Below are 12,536 nucleotides of genomic sequence, written 5' to 3'. Positions count from 1 at the left end.
GGACTTGCCTCGAGGCCCGAGAATAATACAGGGGCTTCGGGGTATTTCTAGCACGCAAAATGATGCAAAACGGGAGAGAGAGGTGAAGAAATTGGCAAAAGACTCGGCTGCTTTGGATTCATTTTATAGAGGTTGGAGCTCGGAGTACGCGGGGCGTACTCGCCTCCGAAATCGTCACTGCATGCGTCATCCGAAGTGTCGACACTCTTCGGAGTACGCGGGGCGTACGTCGGATCGGACTGGTGACTCCCCTTCGGATAAGGCCGGAATTTAAGATTAAAAATAAATACAAAATAATTAATAAACTTCGGAAATTCATATCTTCTTCATACGAACTCCGTTTTCGACGTTCTTTATATCCACGCGAAGGTGAGACTACGCTCTACAACTTTCGTTTAGACTCCGTCGGCTAATTTCGACTTTATTTTTATTATTTATTTTTCATAGGCTGCGACAGAAACTTTCGTTATAAATTCATAACTTCTTCGTTTGACGTCCGTTCTCGCCTAACTTTTTATCGCTTCGATACCAAAAACGAGACCTTCGATCCTCGTTTAGAATGCTTCGGCTAAAAACCGCTTGATTTCAAATCGAGTATTTCAGGCTGCATACCGCTAAGTCGAAACTTCGATAAATCATAACTTCCTCATACGAAGTTAGATTTGGGCATTCTATATATATTCGGAAACCTCGTTTCAACTACTATAACATTATCCAAAGATATTAAGTTCATTTTACACTTAAATTTTGACGCTTATTTTTATTCTTAATTAATCAAACTACATAATTAAGCAATTAAGCACAAAACACATAATACTCAAAAAATACATTCTTATTATTTCAAAATGGGTTACAAAGGTTAACCTAGACTATTACATTGCTAAAAATGGCAAGCCCGGAAACACAGGCGTTACACCCTTAGATTTTATGGTGTATATGTTCTTATCCATGTGAATTGTCAAAACCATAGTCACAAGACAAGGATAATGACAAATCCAAACTCATATGAACTGAACTCAATCTTAATTTGTTGCCACCTAGCAATTCAAGGGCCTACCATTGCTTCCAAGTTGTTATGCAACCAATTGAGAACTCTAAGAACTCATATGCAAAGCCAACTTTACCTGGAATGGGCACATAAATAGAAATATGTCAACACGATAGGTTATAAACCTCACGTCGTGTGCTAGTGTTAAACTACAAGTTTTTATTCTTGATTAGATCTTGAAATACTTTTCAGGACCATTAAGACTCCCACTGTCCTCTTGACATATAAGACTATCTTGCCAAATATTCAAGAGATAGTGCAGATTCTTTATCAAGACAAACGTTTCACACAATTGGCCTTAAGTTGGTCTCTATTTTGTCCAAAACATCACAACTTACCAATTTCAAATGTACAAGAGTAGGACACTTTTACTCTTACGTTTGACAAGTGTTTTAAACCTTTCTTTAAGATATGTCACTCAACTTACAGTCTTGGAGTGCGACTCTAAGACTTGTTTTGAAGTATGACTCATCTTCTTAATTTAACCATTCCAATAATTCAAGATTCCTCTTCTTATTCATAAGAATGCACTAAGATTTCCTTAGAGGACTAATTGTGATATGATTTCTAAATCATTAAGATAATCACAAAGCCCGATACTAAAGTACTCACCCATCTTTTCAGATTAGAGAAACTTTTATCCTTCTGTCTAATTTGATTCTTCTCATTCGTTTTGCAAAACATTGAAATTTTCTCCAATGTTTCAGAATTATACTTAAACTGGTAAGTATAACCATATTTACTCAACTTTAGTAAATCATGACGAATAGTCTTAACGATCTTTTTGTGGTGGACCTTGACCAGTGCACAAGAATGTGTACTGTATCCCTTAGTCCTTCACTTGACTCACATATACATGTGAACAAGGAACTAGCCTTAATTTTCCAAAGCTGAAAGTTCTCATTCATCATACTCTACAACTTGTATGATTCCAAGTTTCTATCCAACTAAAAACTTGGGTGATGAGAAGCTTTCCTTATTTGGTAAATTTAGACACTACCGCAAAAGAAAGAATCATATTCACATTTCCGTTATTGCTAGAACCATATAAATATAATTTTTCAATAAAAGTCATTGCAAGGAGATATAAACTAAAATAAAATCAAAATTTTATTTTTTTTATAAAAAAGCGGAAAACCTTTTCCTTACAATGCAAATTTAAATGAAAACTATGCTATTACATATTTCCTAGTAATCTATCATAACTCTCTAAATAGTAGCTCAAGAATCCGATCTTCAACCATGTGATAGAAATCCATCTTTGCGGTCAGATTCAGCATACTCTTTCTTTATGTTTCCTTCACTTTTCCTTTGATTCTTAAACATCAACATGTGACCCAGTCACATCATGTTATAAGAATCTCATAATAGAAACTTAACCGAGTTAGATAGTTGCCTTTACCTGAAGTAGAGTCAAACTGATTGACTCTACCAACCTCATGGATCTTTCAGGTAAATTTGGCAGCTTCGCAACCAATGCCCTTTCCATTTGGCAATAGAACCATATGGACCCTTTGGGAATGGTACATGGTACAATCTCAGACTTAGCCTTTCTCTTTACCATTTGGTCAATCGAGTTGACTATGGTCAATCCTTTTCCTATGGAAGAGAAGGCTTTTCTAGATATCCAATATTTTCATTGTCAATGTCCATTGGGAAGTTGATCTCCTAATCAAATTTGCTTTACTTGTCCTCAAATCATTTGTGATTCAGCAGCAACAAGCAAATAGATAAGATCATTAAGGGTCATGTCATAGTCTGTTTCATAGTAGTCCCAAAGGAACTCACTATGTGACTTAGAAAGTGATTGAACATCCAACTTTCTTAAGACTTTGACACCCAACTCTCCCGGCTTGTCAATATGTGACTTCATCTCCAAGATGTGAGCACACATAGACCTTGCTTGTCATTAGGGATTGAGTGACCTTAAACGTGTGGGTAAGGGAGACTAGTTGGAGGAGGTGGAGGAGGTGAAGTTTCAAGAGATTTAAGAAGATCATAGATGTCTAAACCAGACATCTTTTTGGGAGATGTTCAAGATAGTTGATTTAAATTCCTTAATATAACACCCAATATGAAATATTAAGGCTAGGACCCAACACAATATTTTATAACTTGGAAGAGGGATGCCATAATCCAAGCTATAGAATATTTGAAGGTAGGCGAATGACGATTCACCAATTTCCACCATGAAAAACGAAATAATTTATTAGGTTTCTAATTGGATTTGAAACTCCTAGATCTTTTGAGATTCATTGAACTATTCAATGTCATGTTTCAATCTCGAGTGTGCCCTTTAGGTTTTGCGACTGGGATGCCAAGGATCACAAAACAAGGTGTGAAGTAACCATGCAAATTACTTGGTACCCTTAATATTTACCTCTCAATCGATGTGTCGGTTAACCACACGCGCTTCACCGATACTATGACAAATATTAAGTTACCCTTTGCCTACCCTGTTAAATCAAGCTAGTGTGCTGGTTAACCACACACGCTCCACTAACCGACTTAAGAAAAGTGCAAAGTGTAATTTCATTGATTAGCACCTTATTCACATTTTCCTAAAATAACTAAGATTGGGAATTATAAAAACATTTTAGTTACTTTATATTTATCATTAATACTTTTAATGAAGGAAGAATTATAGTCGTTGTCCTACTGTTCGGCTAACGACCCTCCACCAGTCAAGGAAGCGGTGGGTGAGAGTGGACACCCAGTAAACTGCCATTTTATAGGCAGTAACCTTATACCCACCTTATAGACCGACTTCGTGAATGAGGTCTACTAATGCTAAGACGACTTGCTCTTATACATACATACATACATACATACATACATATATATATATATATATATATATATTAACTTATAATATTATAAAGTATAAGGGTTGAATTTTAACTTTTAAAATTCTAAGGCTTAACTTGGAATTAAAGTATTCATGAGGGAAAACTTTTCAAATTCCAAAACTTGAAGGCAACTTTTGAAACTATTCAAAACTATTCAATTTCCATAACTTATGTGTTTAAATTAGTTTTAATCCAAAAACTCTTCAAGTTCCATAACTTTAGTTTTAATCATGTAATTAGCCTAAACCTTAAACTAATACAAAACATGAATCTATTGACAATTATCTTTGAAATTAGATTAGCATGAACATTACCACATCAAAAACATGTTTATAAGTTGAAAAACAGTTTAGGGTAATGTTCCTAGTGCATTTCCAGCCAAAACAGTCGAAGATATGTTGTCTGGGGGTCCAACTCAGCGAGTGCATGAACCAACTCGACGAGTTGGATCGTTTTGAACACTTTTAAGGCATGGAATCGTCGAGTCACCTGATGGGCTCACCGAGTCAGCTGTCCAGACAGCAAAAAACTTCGGTTTTTAAGCAGATTTTGCAAGTATAACAAGAAAACAGGCCTAGTCTCTGATACCACTGTTGGGTTTTGAGCATTCTAACACCCCTAAGTGTACACGCAACCCTAAATACCTTGGATCTATTTTTTCTCTGTTATACATGCAAATATCAATATTCCAAGGTATTACCCTAACTAGCATACAAATCCTTGATACTCGGGTAATAAAATAGATAGAATACGTATCTTGTTGATGTAGCTTGACTCCATGAAGCTCGAGAGCCTAGTGCCCCAAGTGTGACACCTCAAATGGTTCACACAACATCAAATACACATGTAATAACTTAGAGAGAAATGATACACTTCATGAAATCGGCTAGCCCTCACCATTCCTTCATATTCCCTCATGGTGGCCAATTTTGAAAAGAATAAGATGCTTATATAGTGTGTCACAATTAGGGTTACACCATGTAAACCCTAATTGTCATGGCCTTTCATTTTCATGATCCATGGGTACAAAAACACCATGGAGCATCCTATGGGTTTTAGCCCAACTTGATAATCCATGGAGCATTAGCCCTCTATACATGTATGGATGATTTACACAATCAACCTATATATTTAATTAGTCTCCTTTTGATCAATTAATTAATTCCAAATTAATTCTTGATCAATACTAATTAAATAATCTTATTAATATATTAGAACTTATAATATATTACCAAACCTTAAGTGTTATTTCTCTCATTTTACTCTATCCAAATGCATGATGCCATGCAACCCAAATGGACCATGCCGAGTCGGGTCAAGTACATACCAAATATAGTTATGGACTTAGACACTAATCCAACAGATAACAAAGAGGAGGTTGTGGTTTTTAAAAAAACTAATCAAGGGTTGATGGAGGTTGAGAATGATCAAACCCTAGGGGTTAATGGCTTTTAAATAGTCTCAAAACCCTAATAAAAACATTCATCACAAAGGGATGGCCATATGCGCCCTTACTAAATACACTATAACATCCAGTTTCGGGATGCTTTTGATTTCGGGCAGGTGGACCGTAATTTGATCAAATAAAGGTATTGACCTTAATGGGAATAAACTTTATACCTTATTGGATGTTGATAATGTTGGTTAAGTTATATAAGCCCTTGAATTGTGCTTTAGAGCCAAAGAGTAAAATGGGAAAAGTGATATTTAAAACTTCTTGCATGAATTAAAGAATTTAGTTACGTATGATTTAAGTCAAAAGTAATTAGATAAAAATTTCAGGCTTGTCAATACCTTTGCATGTATATAAAGATCACTAAAAGCAGTGTTGAAACGAAGAAGTTATGACTGTTTGAAGGTGTAATAAATTGGGAAAAAAAACCTTCACCAAGGTATGGTGAAGAGTTTACCATGGAGTTGTGAGCAGTGCATCCCAAGCCCATTAAATTTGGGTTTGGTTTGTATATAATGACTTCAAACTCTTGGTATAGGTCATTTTACAACCTACATTCCATCATAAACCCCTCTTCCTCTCTCCTCTCATCTATATTCTTGAGTTTCTATGGCTTTTGGGTGTTGTGTTGTTCAAATACTTCAGTTTGAAGCTTTGCGATTGAAGAGATCAACCTTTTGGACCTTTTTGAGTTGCAAAAATCCTTGATTTATTAAGTTTCATCATTAGATCTATGTGTATTTGTTGTTTGGTCCATTTTAATGAGTTTTGGTCCCTTTGTGTCTTGTTCCTTGGAGTTTAATGAACTTTATAAGCTTGGGTTCATGTTTAAATTTCAGATCTAGTGATTTGGTGGAGTAAAGAGTGTATGAAAGAACTCTCATTACTTTATGGATGAAGAAAGTAGGTTTTTTGGACATTTCTTAGCTTAGGGTTTTTGACCTTGGAAGCTTGTGGCATTATTATTGGTAAAGTTGGAAACTTTATCCATCTAAACATCATATTGATTCAGATCTGAAAGTTGGAGGGTTAGACTTAATGAGTTAAGTCAAGAAAGATGCATTATTAGACGCTTTGTGACTTAAAGTTTAGATCTTGGTTTTTTTGGACCATCCTAATGGATAAAGCTGGAAACTTTGTCCATTATGAAGCTGTTGAGTACCAAATATGATGTGATGAGCCTTGATCTATAAGGATTAAGCTGTTAATGAAGAAAAGTCTTTCTAAACGAAACCACAATGTGGCCAAGGAAGGGTCATGATGTGGTGGCTCGCTGCAACACGTCTGTTTTGTATGGATGTGGCCACGACACGGGTAAAAACTCACCATGGTGCAGTGACCATTAACCATTTACTTTTTGACCGATTTGACTTCTAATCAAACTTTGGTAGAATCGAGTATTTGGCTAACCAGTGGTCTCGAATTAACATTAGGTAACTTGGGTTAGTTGTTCAGTTGTTGAGGTAGATGTTGAGACTCTATTAAGTAGTTTAGGTGAATCTTATCAGTATACTATGTAGATTGCTAAATTGTCTTTGTGACTCTTGCATGTATGTTAGATAGGGACCGTTGTGTATGTTGGGCCGGGCCTATTATGCCTGTTGAGTGGGGCCCATTATTTACATTAGGCAGGGACCGTATTCATATGTGGTGTCTTGGGGAACTCACACTGCTTCGTGCTTATAGTTTTAAGCTTAAATGTTTCATATATTATATCAAAACATGGAATAGCATTGCGTGATTGCACCATATCCATTGAAGTTTCCACACTATCGTTGTATGATACGTAGACGTATTGATTTGAAAACTCAATTTGAAACTATGATGATCTTTTTATGAAATGGATTTTGTTTGGTTTGATATGTAAAAATGAAAATGTTACTCTATATTTTGGGGACGCTACATATGCGTTGTGTCCTTAACAAAATCCCAAATTGCATATTTTCAGTAAAAGTGATAAGTGGATCCCTTTTTCACCCCATCATCCTAACTTTCTTTGGACTATAAAACCCCAATAAAATAATGGAAAAACATTGTCGGAAATAGGACATTACAAAGGAGAAGAGGTAACTATTGTCCCATCGATGATTTGGTTCTGACATACATAGTGTTTAGCGGAGACCTTATTGAAATTTATGTGTTCAATTTTGTAGTTTGAAATGGTCATCACAAATAATTATCATCAAAACATAATCTTGAATACTGAGATTGAATCTTATTCATGTCTCAAATTCACACAGATATCTTGCAGAAAAAATGATTAATTGATCACTTATCTAAGGTCTAGATCTTGATTAGATAATAGTTTCGCAGTTGCATTGGATAACATACTCTCTCTTTATTATTTGAAAGCATTAGATTTCATATAGTTGATGATTGGTTCAAGTGGGAGACTCTTGGAAAGAGTGTCAAATGACATTAAATCTTGGTAATATTTTTAACAATAACATGGTCCTTTCAAGTTGCCCTAAAGACCCATTCGTGCAATTAGAAGACAAATAATTTAGGAGAAAGTAGTTTATTAATTTGTTATGTTTTGATAAATTACTTAGAAAATATTTTTAAATTAGTTATGAATTAATTACATAAAAGGGTTAAATATTAAATAATTAAACTATTTAAATAATTCAAACATTCTAGAACTCTTAAGGATAAGGTTGGATGAATTGGATAAGATCTATCAGGGTTTTAGAGTTGCTTTGGGACTAAGCAATTGAATCCTAAACAAAGAGCAAGGATAAAACTGGTCCTAATCCTAAGAATTTCATTTTCCCTCTTCATCTCCTTAAGGTGGACGAAAATAAACCCTTTAGGTTTTATAGTTTTTGATTTTTCCATCCACTCTCCTAGGGTTTTGCTGGTTTTCTCTTTTGGTGTTCTTGTGTGTGATACCATTAAATGGATATTACTTTAGGTCCTCTCATCCAAGAAAAGGTGGCAAGAACTTGATGTCAAGCAAGAAGATCTCTAGCTTCAAAGGAGGTATGTAGATTCGTATTACTTTTAGTATTTGCAATAATAGAATGAAACTTAGATCCTTGTAGGTTGTACGAACACAGGTTTTTTGTTAATGTCTTCCGTTGTCATGACCGTGTGTTTAAAATGCCCTAAAACCTATCACATATACGACTCGATTTGTAACCAGGCCTTATTAGTGTTCTTAAATATTATCTTCCTGCATCAAACCCGGTTGCAAAGGTAGGTTATTTAATATATTTTAATTAGGTTTAACTCCTTTAATAGTAGTGACTTGCCAAATTGATGTATCCTGAAGACAAACGTAAGCATGGTCGAGTCTAGCCTGGTTTGATCTACTTTGTTAAAGCTTGATAGATCGGTCTTTTTATGTATCTCTAAATTACATTATATAGTGCTAGTTTAATAAAAACTTAATGTCATGGATTTAGCTTTGAAAACACATGATATCAAACATTTGTACACAGATAACATATGTGTACTTGTTGTAGGAAGAAATATATTGAATATTGTGGTTTGATACATACGAATAACATGTGGGATGTGAGACGAGTCACACGTTAATGCGAGTTTATTAATCTTATATTATCGATAAAAAAAGCTGTGATTTTCTCTTATACGTGGACCATTTTTGTAACTTCTGTAAAAACACAAAACCATTTCTATATAATCACTATTAGGAAAAGATTTATTTTTATAACTTTGTGAAACAAACAGATCATTTACGTGTAATTAGACACGAACCATATATATAATTTTGTGACGCGTAATCATTTTAGTAATTTTTGTTAGTATAAGCAACGACCACTTCTACAGTTCTGTAAAACACAATAACTACTTTAAAAAAATTGAATTTTAGGGACCACTTTAATATATTTGTGAAACATAGGTACATTAATATATATATATATATATATATATATATATATATATATATATATATATATATATATATATATATATATATAGTTTGGTTCTGGTGATGACTCTTTTTTTGGTGAGTAATCATGGAGACACCTTTAAAAAGTTGAAAAAAAATAAAAAAAAAATTATAAAATCTAGCATAGTATTATATTGGAGAGGAAAAAATTTTGGAAAAAAAAATTGGATCATTAAAATTGAATAATGTATATGTATTGTGTGTTTTTAGCTACATAATAGAAATAGGAATAGAATTTGAGTCTAAATAGACTAATGATTATGACAAATATCCTAAGAGTATGACGTAGTAGTCGTAACAAGGATTCCGAATATATAAGGAGCACTCAAAACAGACTTAGAACAAAAAATTATCATCCGTTGAAGATTCACGTTTGAACCGGCACATCTACAGATATTGTAAATAGCAAATCGGAGATAGATCGATTATTAGCCTTAATAATCTAAACAAAAGTTGTAGTAATCATAAAAACGAATTTGTGCATGTAGGTATCATATGACTTCAATAGAGGAAATGGGGATTTTTCTAAGATTCGACGTTGTAGTGTGCACCCTATATCGAATTTTAGATCGGTAGATCGTTAGCCAAAACAATCTAAATGAGAGTTGAAGATATTGTTATTAGGATTCCATCAATATAAAGACAGCAAAGAATAGACGTTGGATAAGATAGTTATAAATTTTTAATGGACTTAAACATTCCTAGCCGGTTAGAAATATAAATTTAAAAATAAAGTCAAAATTAGCCGACGGAGTCAAAAGGCAAGTTGTAGATCTCGTCGATAGCTACGCATGGATTCAAAATACGTTAAAAACGGAGCTCGTATGAAGAAGATACTAAATGTTTAAGAAGCGGAAATCCATGCAAAGCGTGTGGTGCATAGATAGGTGGCGTGCACGCCTGGCTTTCTAAAAGGGGTGGTGGGGGCATGGACGAATCTACACCTGACATGTGGCAGTAGACTTGAGGAATAACGTAGCTCAGATGTGTGGCGCGCACCCTCCTTGTGTGGCACGCAGGTCCAATTTCCTGGTTATAAATAGATGCAATAAGCCCATTCCATCCCACATCTTCTCTGCATAACTCTTTCTTGACTTCTACTCTTTTGGTCCAAATTCTTCTTAGAGTTTAGGGTAGTTTGGCAAGTTTAGAAGTCCCTAGGAGCCCGAAATCTAGTAGCTATCAAACTGGAGTTCTACCAGTGTAAATTTCCCGTTTTTTACTAAAATCCATGTAAGTTAAGCTACGCTCTAGCCTTTTTAGTGTAACTTATAATTATAGTCATAAGCCATTGTTATGAACCCATAAATAAGATTTATCAGTGATTCCAAGTCGTTATACTGATTAATCTACTTACGAGAGAGGTGTGTATAATGATCATGTTGGCTTGGTAGTTGGATTTTAGAAAAGGTTTATGCCGAAATGATCCTACCTCCCAACTATCATGCTTGACTGATCCTTATTTGATAGAACTATTGGTATTCATTGGAATGATTGATAGGTCTAATCTATCATTAGAAACGTTAGGCTAAGACTTATTCTTAATGATACTAGGTCACGTCAAAGGAAAGGTCAGTTGCTAGAAGCGAAGCTCTGGCCGAATTTCTATTCGTACACTTTAACAAGTGAGTACATAGTTACTTTCATCTTATACATAGATATAAAGTATTTAAGATAATTACATGCTATATATGTCTATTAGTTGTGTTCCTGATATCTATGCTAGATGAACGATATATACATGTTTTATTTGATTTTAAACCATATATGTATTTTATTACCTATAAATATATTGGGTAAAGATGGGTAGATGTAAGATGATGTAGACGATGGGAGATGAAAGATAAGATAGATGATGAGAGGCCTTTATTTTAAAGATGATGTAGTCATCTAACAGAGTATAGGTACCGACCACCATTATTTTAGATAGTCAAGTAGAAAGCTAGAAGGCTCGCAACTTGTATGTATTTTTGAACTTAGTGTTCACCAAGTGTACTCCATCCCCCCATGGTTTCCTTATTGATATATACTGTTGAGGAATCCCCAAAGAATTATTTTCTATCCCGAAGATGATCCTTAGCTTTGTCACCAGTTGTGTTCCTTTTGCAGTTATTAAGACGAACCAGAAGATTCGTGTACTGGGAATTGGTGTATCTTTCAACACCTTCTACTTTGAACAAAAACCTAGTAATATCCTGATTTTTGTACTTCCCAACAAAAACAACTCCCAGTGGCTTGACACATATTTCATCATCTTCATAATCCTTTAAGGTTCCTTGACCTTTAAGCAATGATTGTGGCACATTCACTTGTCTTCCTATTGCTAAAGCAAGTTCGACATCAGTTAAGGCTAGATAATCATAGTAATTGACTATGAAGAACTTAATATTTGCAAACCCAAACATAAAATCTTCTTTGCTAGTCATTTGGAGTTTCGACACATCTACACTGCTCAAGATCTTCGCAACATTGATAAGATCATTTAGATTCATCAAAGGAAAATCTACAATTGAGAAGTCACAATCCACATTGTTAGCACGAACTACATAAAAGCGAAAGTTCTGCAACAATCCTTCGAATAATGTGTCCTTTGAGATGTTCAACACTTTCACAATCTTTACCAAAGACCATATTTCCTCTTCTTTCTTCCCAACTACAACATGAAATCTTAATTTCAGCTTCTTGTACTCCTCCTTATCTTCAAACTTGTCTACCAGCTGATATTGAGAAGAAATAAACATCATATGATTGATAGGGAAATCTAGTTGGTTGAAATCTGAATTTTTTATATCATAGCTCTTCTTCGGTATCTTCTCAAAATCATACATGTTACCAAGAGAAACAATCTGTTCAACTGTTTCGTAACAGTATTTCTTGGTAGGATCTCTATTTTCAAGACCTGGAGGATCACCCTCCCTTTGTCTCATGATGTTGATTTGTCTTTGTCTTTCCATCTCCTTCTCAACATTCGTCTTTTTATCTTCTTTTGGAAAATCCTTCACAATACCCTTCCCTCTATCACCTTTGGCTTGATTCGAAGATGGTGGTTTAGAACTCTAACCCCCCCATTAGTTGATCTAATGACAATGCCTCTTGTCAATGTCTTTGAAGTTATAGTAGTTGAAGTTGTTGACATTGAAGTTGGAAGAGAAGTTGGAATTTGTGTGCTCATCACCTTCCTAACTACCTTACCTTGATCTGAATCCTTTGATGATCCAACATCCTTTCCTCCCCCTTGCACCCCTGTTTTTACAGGTGGGGCATCAGATG

This window comes from Lactuca sativa, chromosome 9 (assembly GCF_002870075.4).
Source record: "Lactuca sativa cultivar Salinas chromosome 9, Lsat_Salinas_v11, whole genome shotgun sequence".
NCBI classification, from domain to species: domain Eukaryota; kingdom Viridiplantae; phylum Streptophyta; class Magnoliopsida; order Asterales; family Asteraceae; genus Lactuca; species Lactuca sativa.
This window is presented reverse-complemented; position numbering follows the sequence as displayed.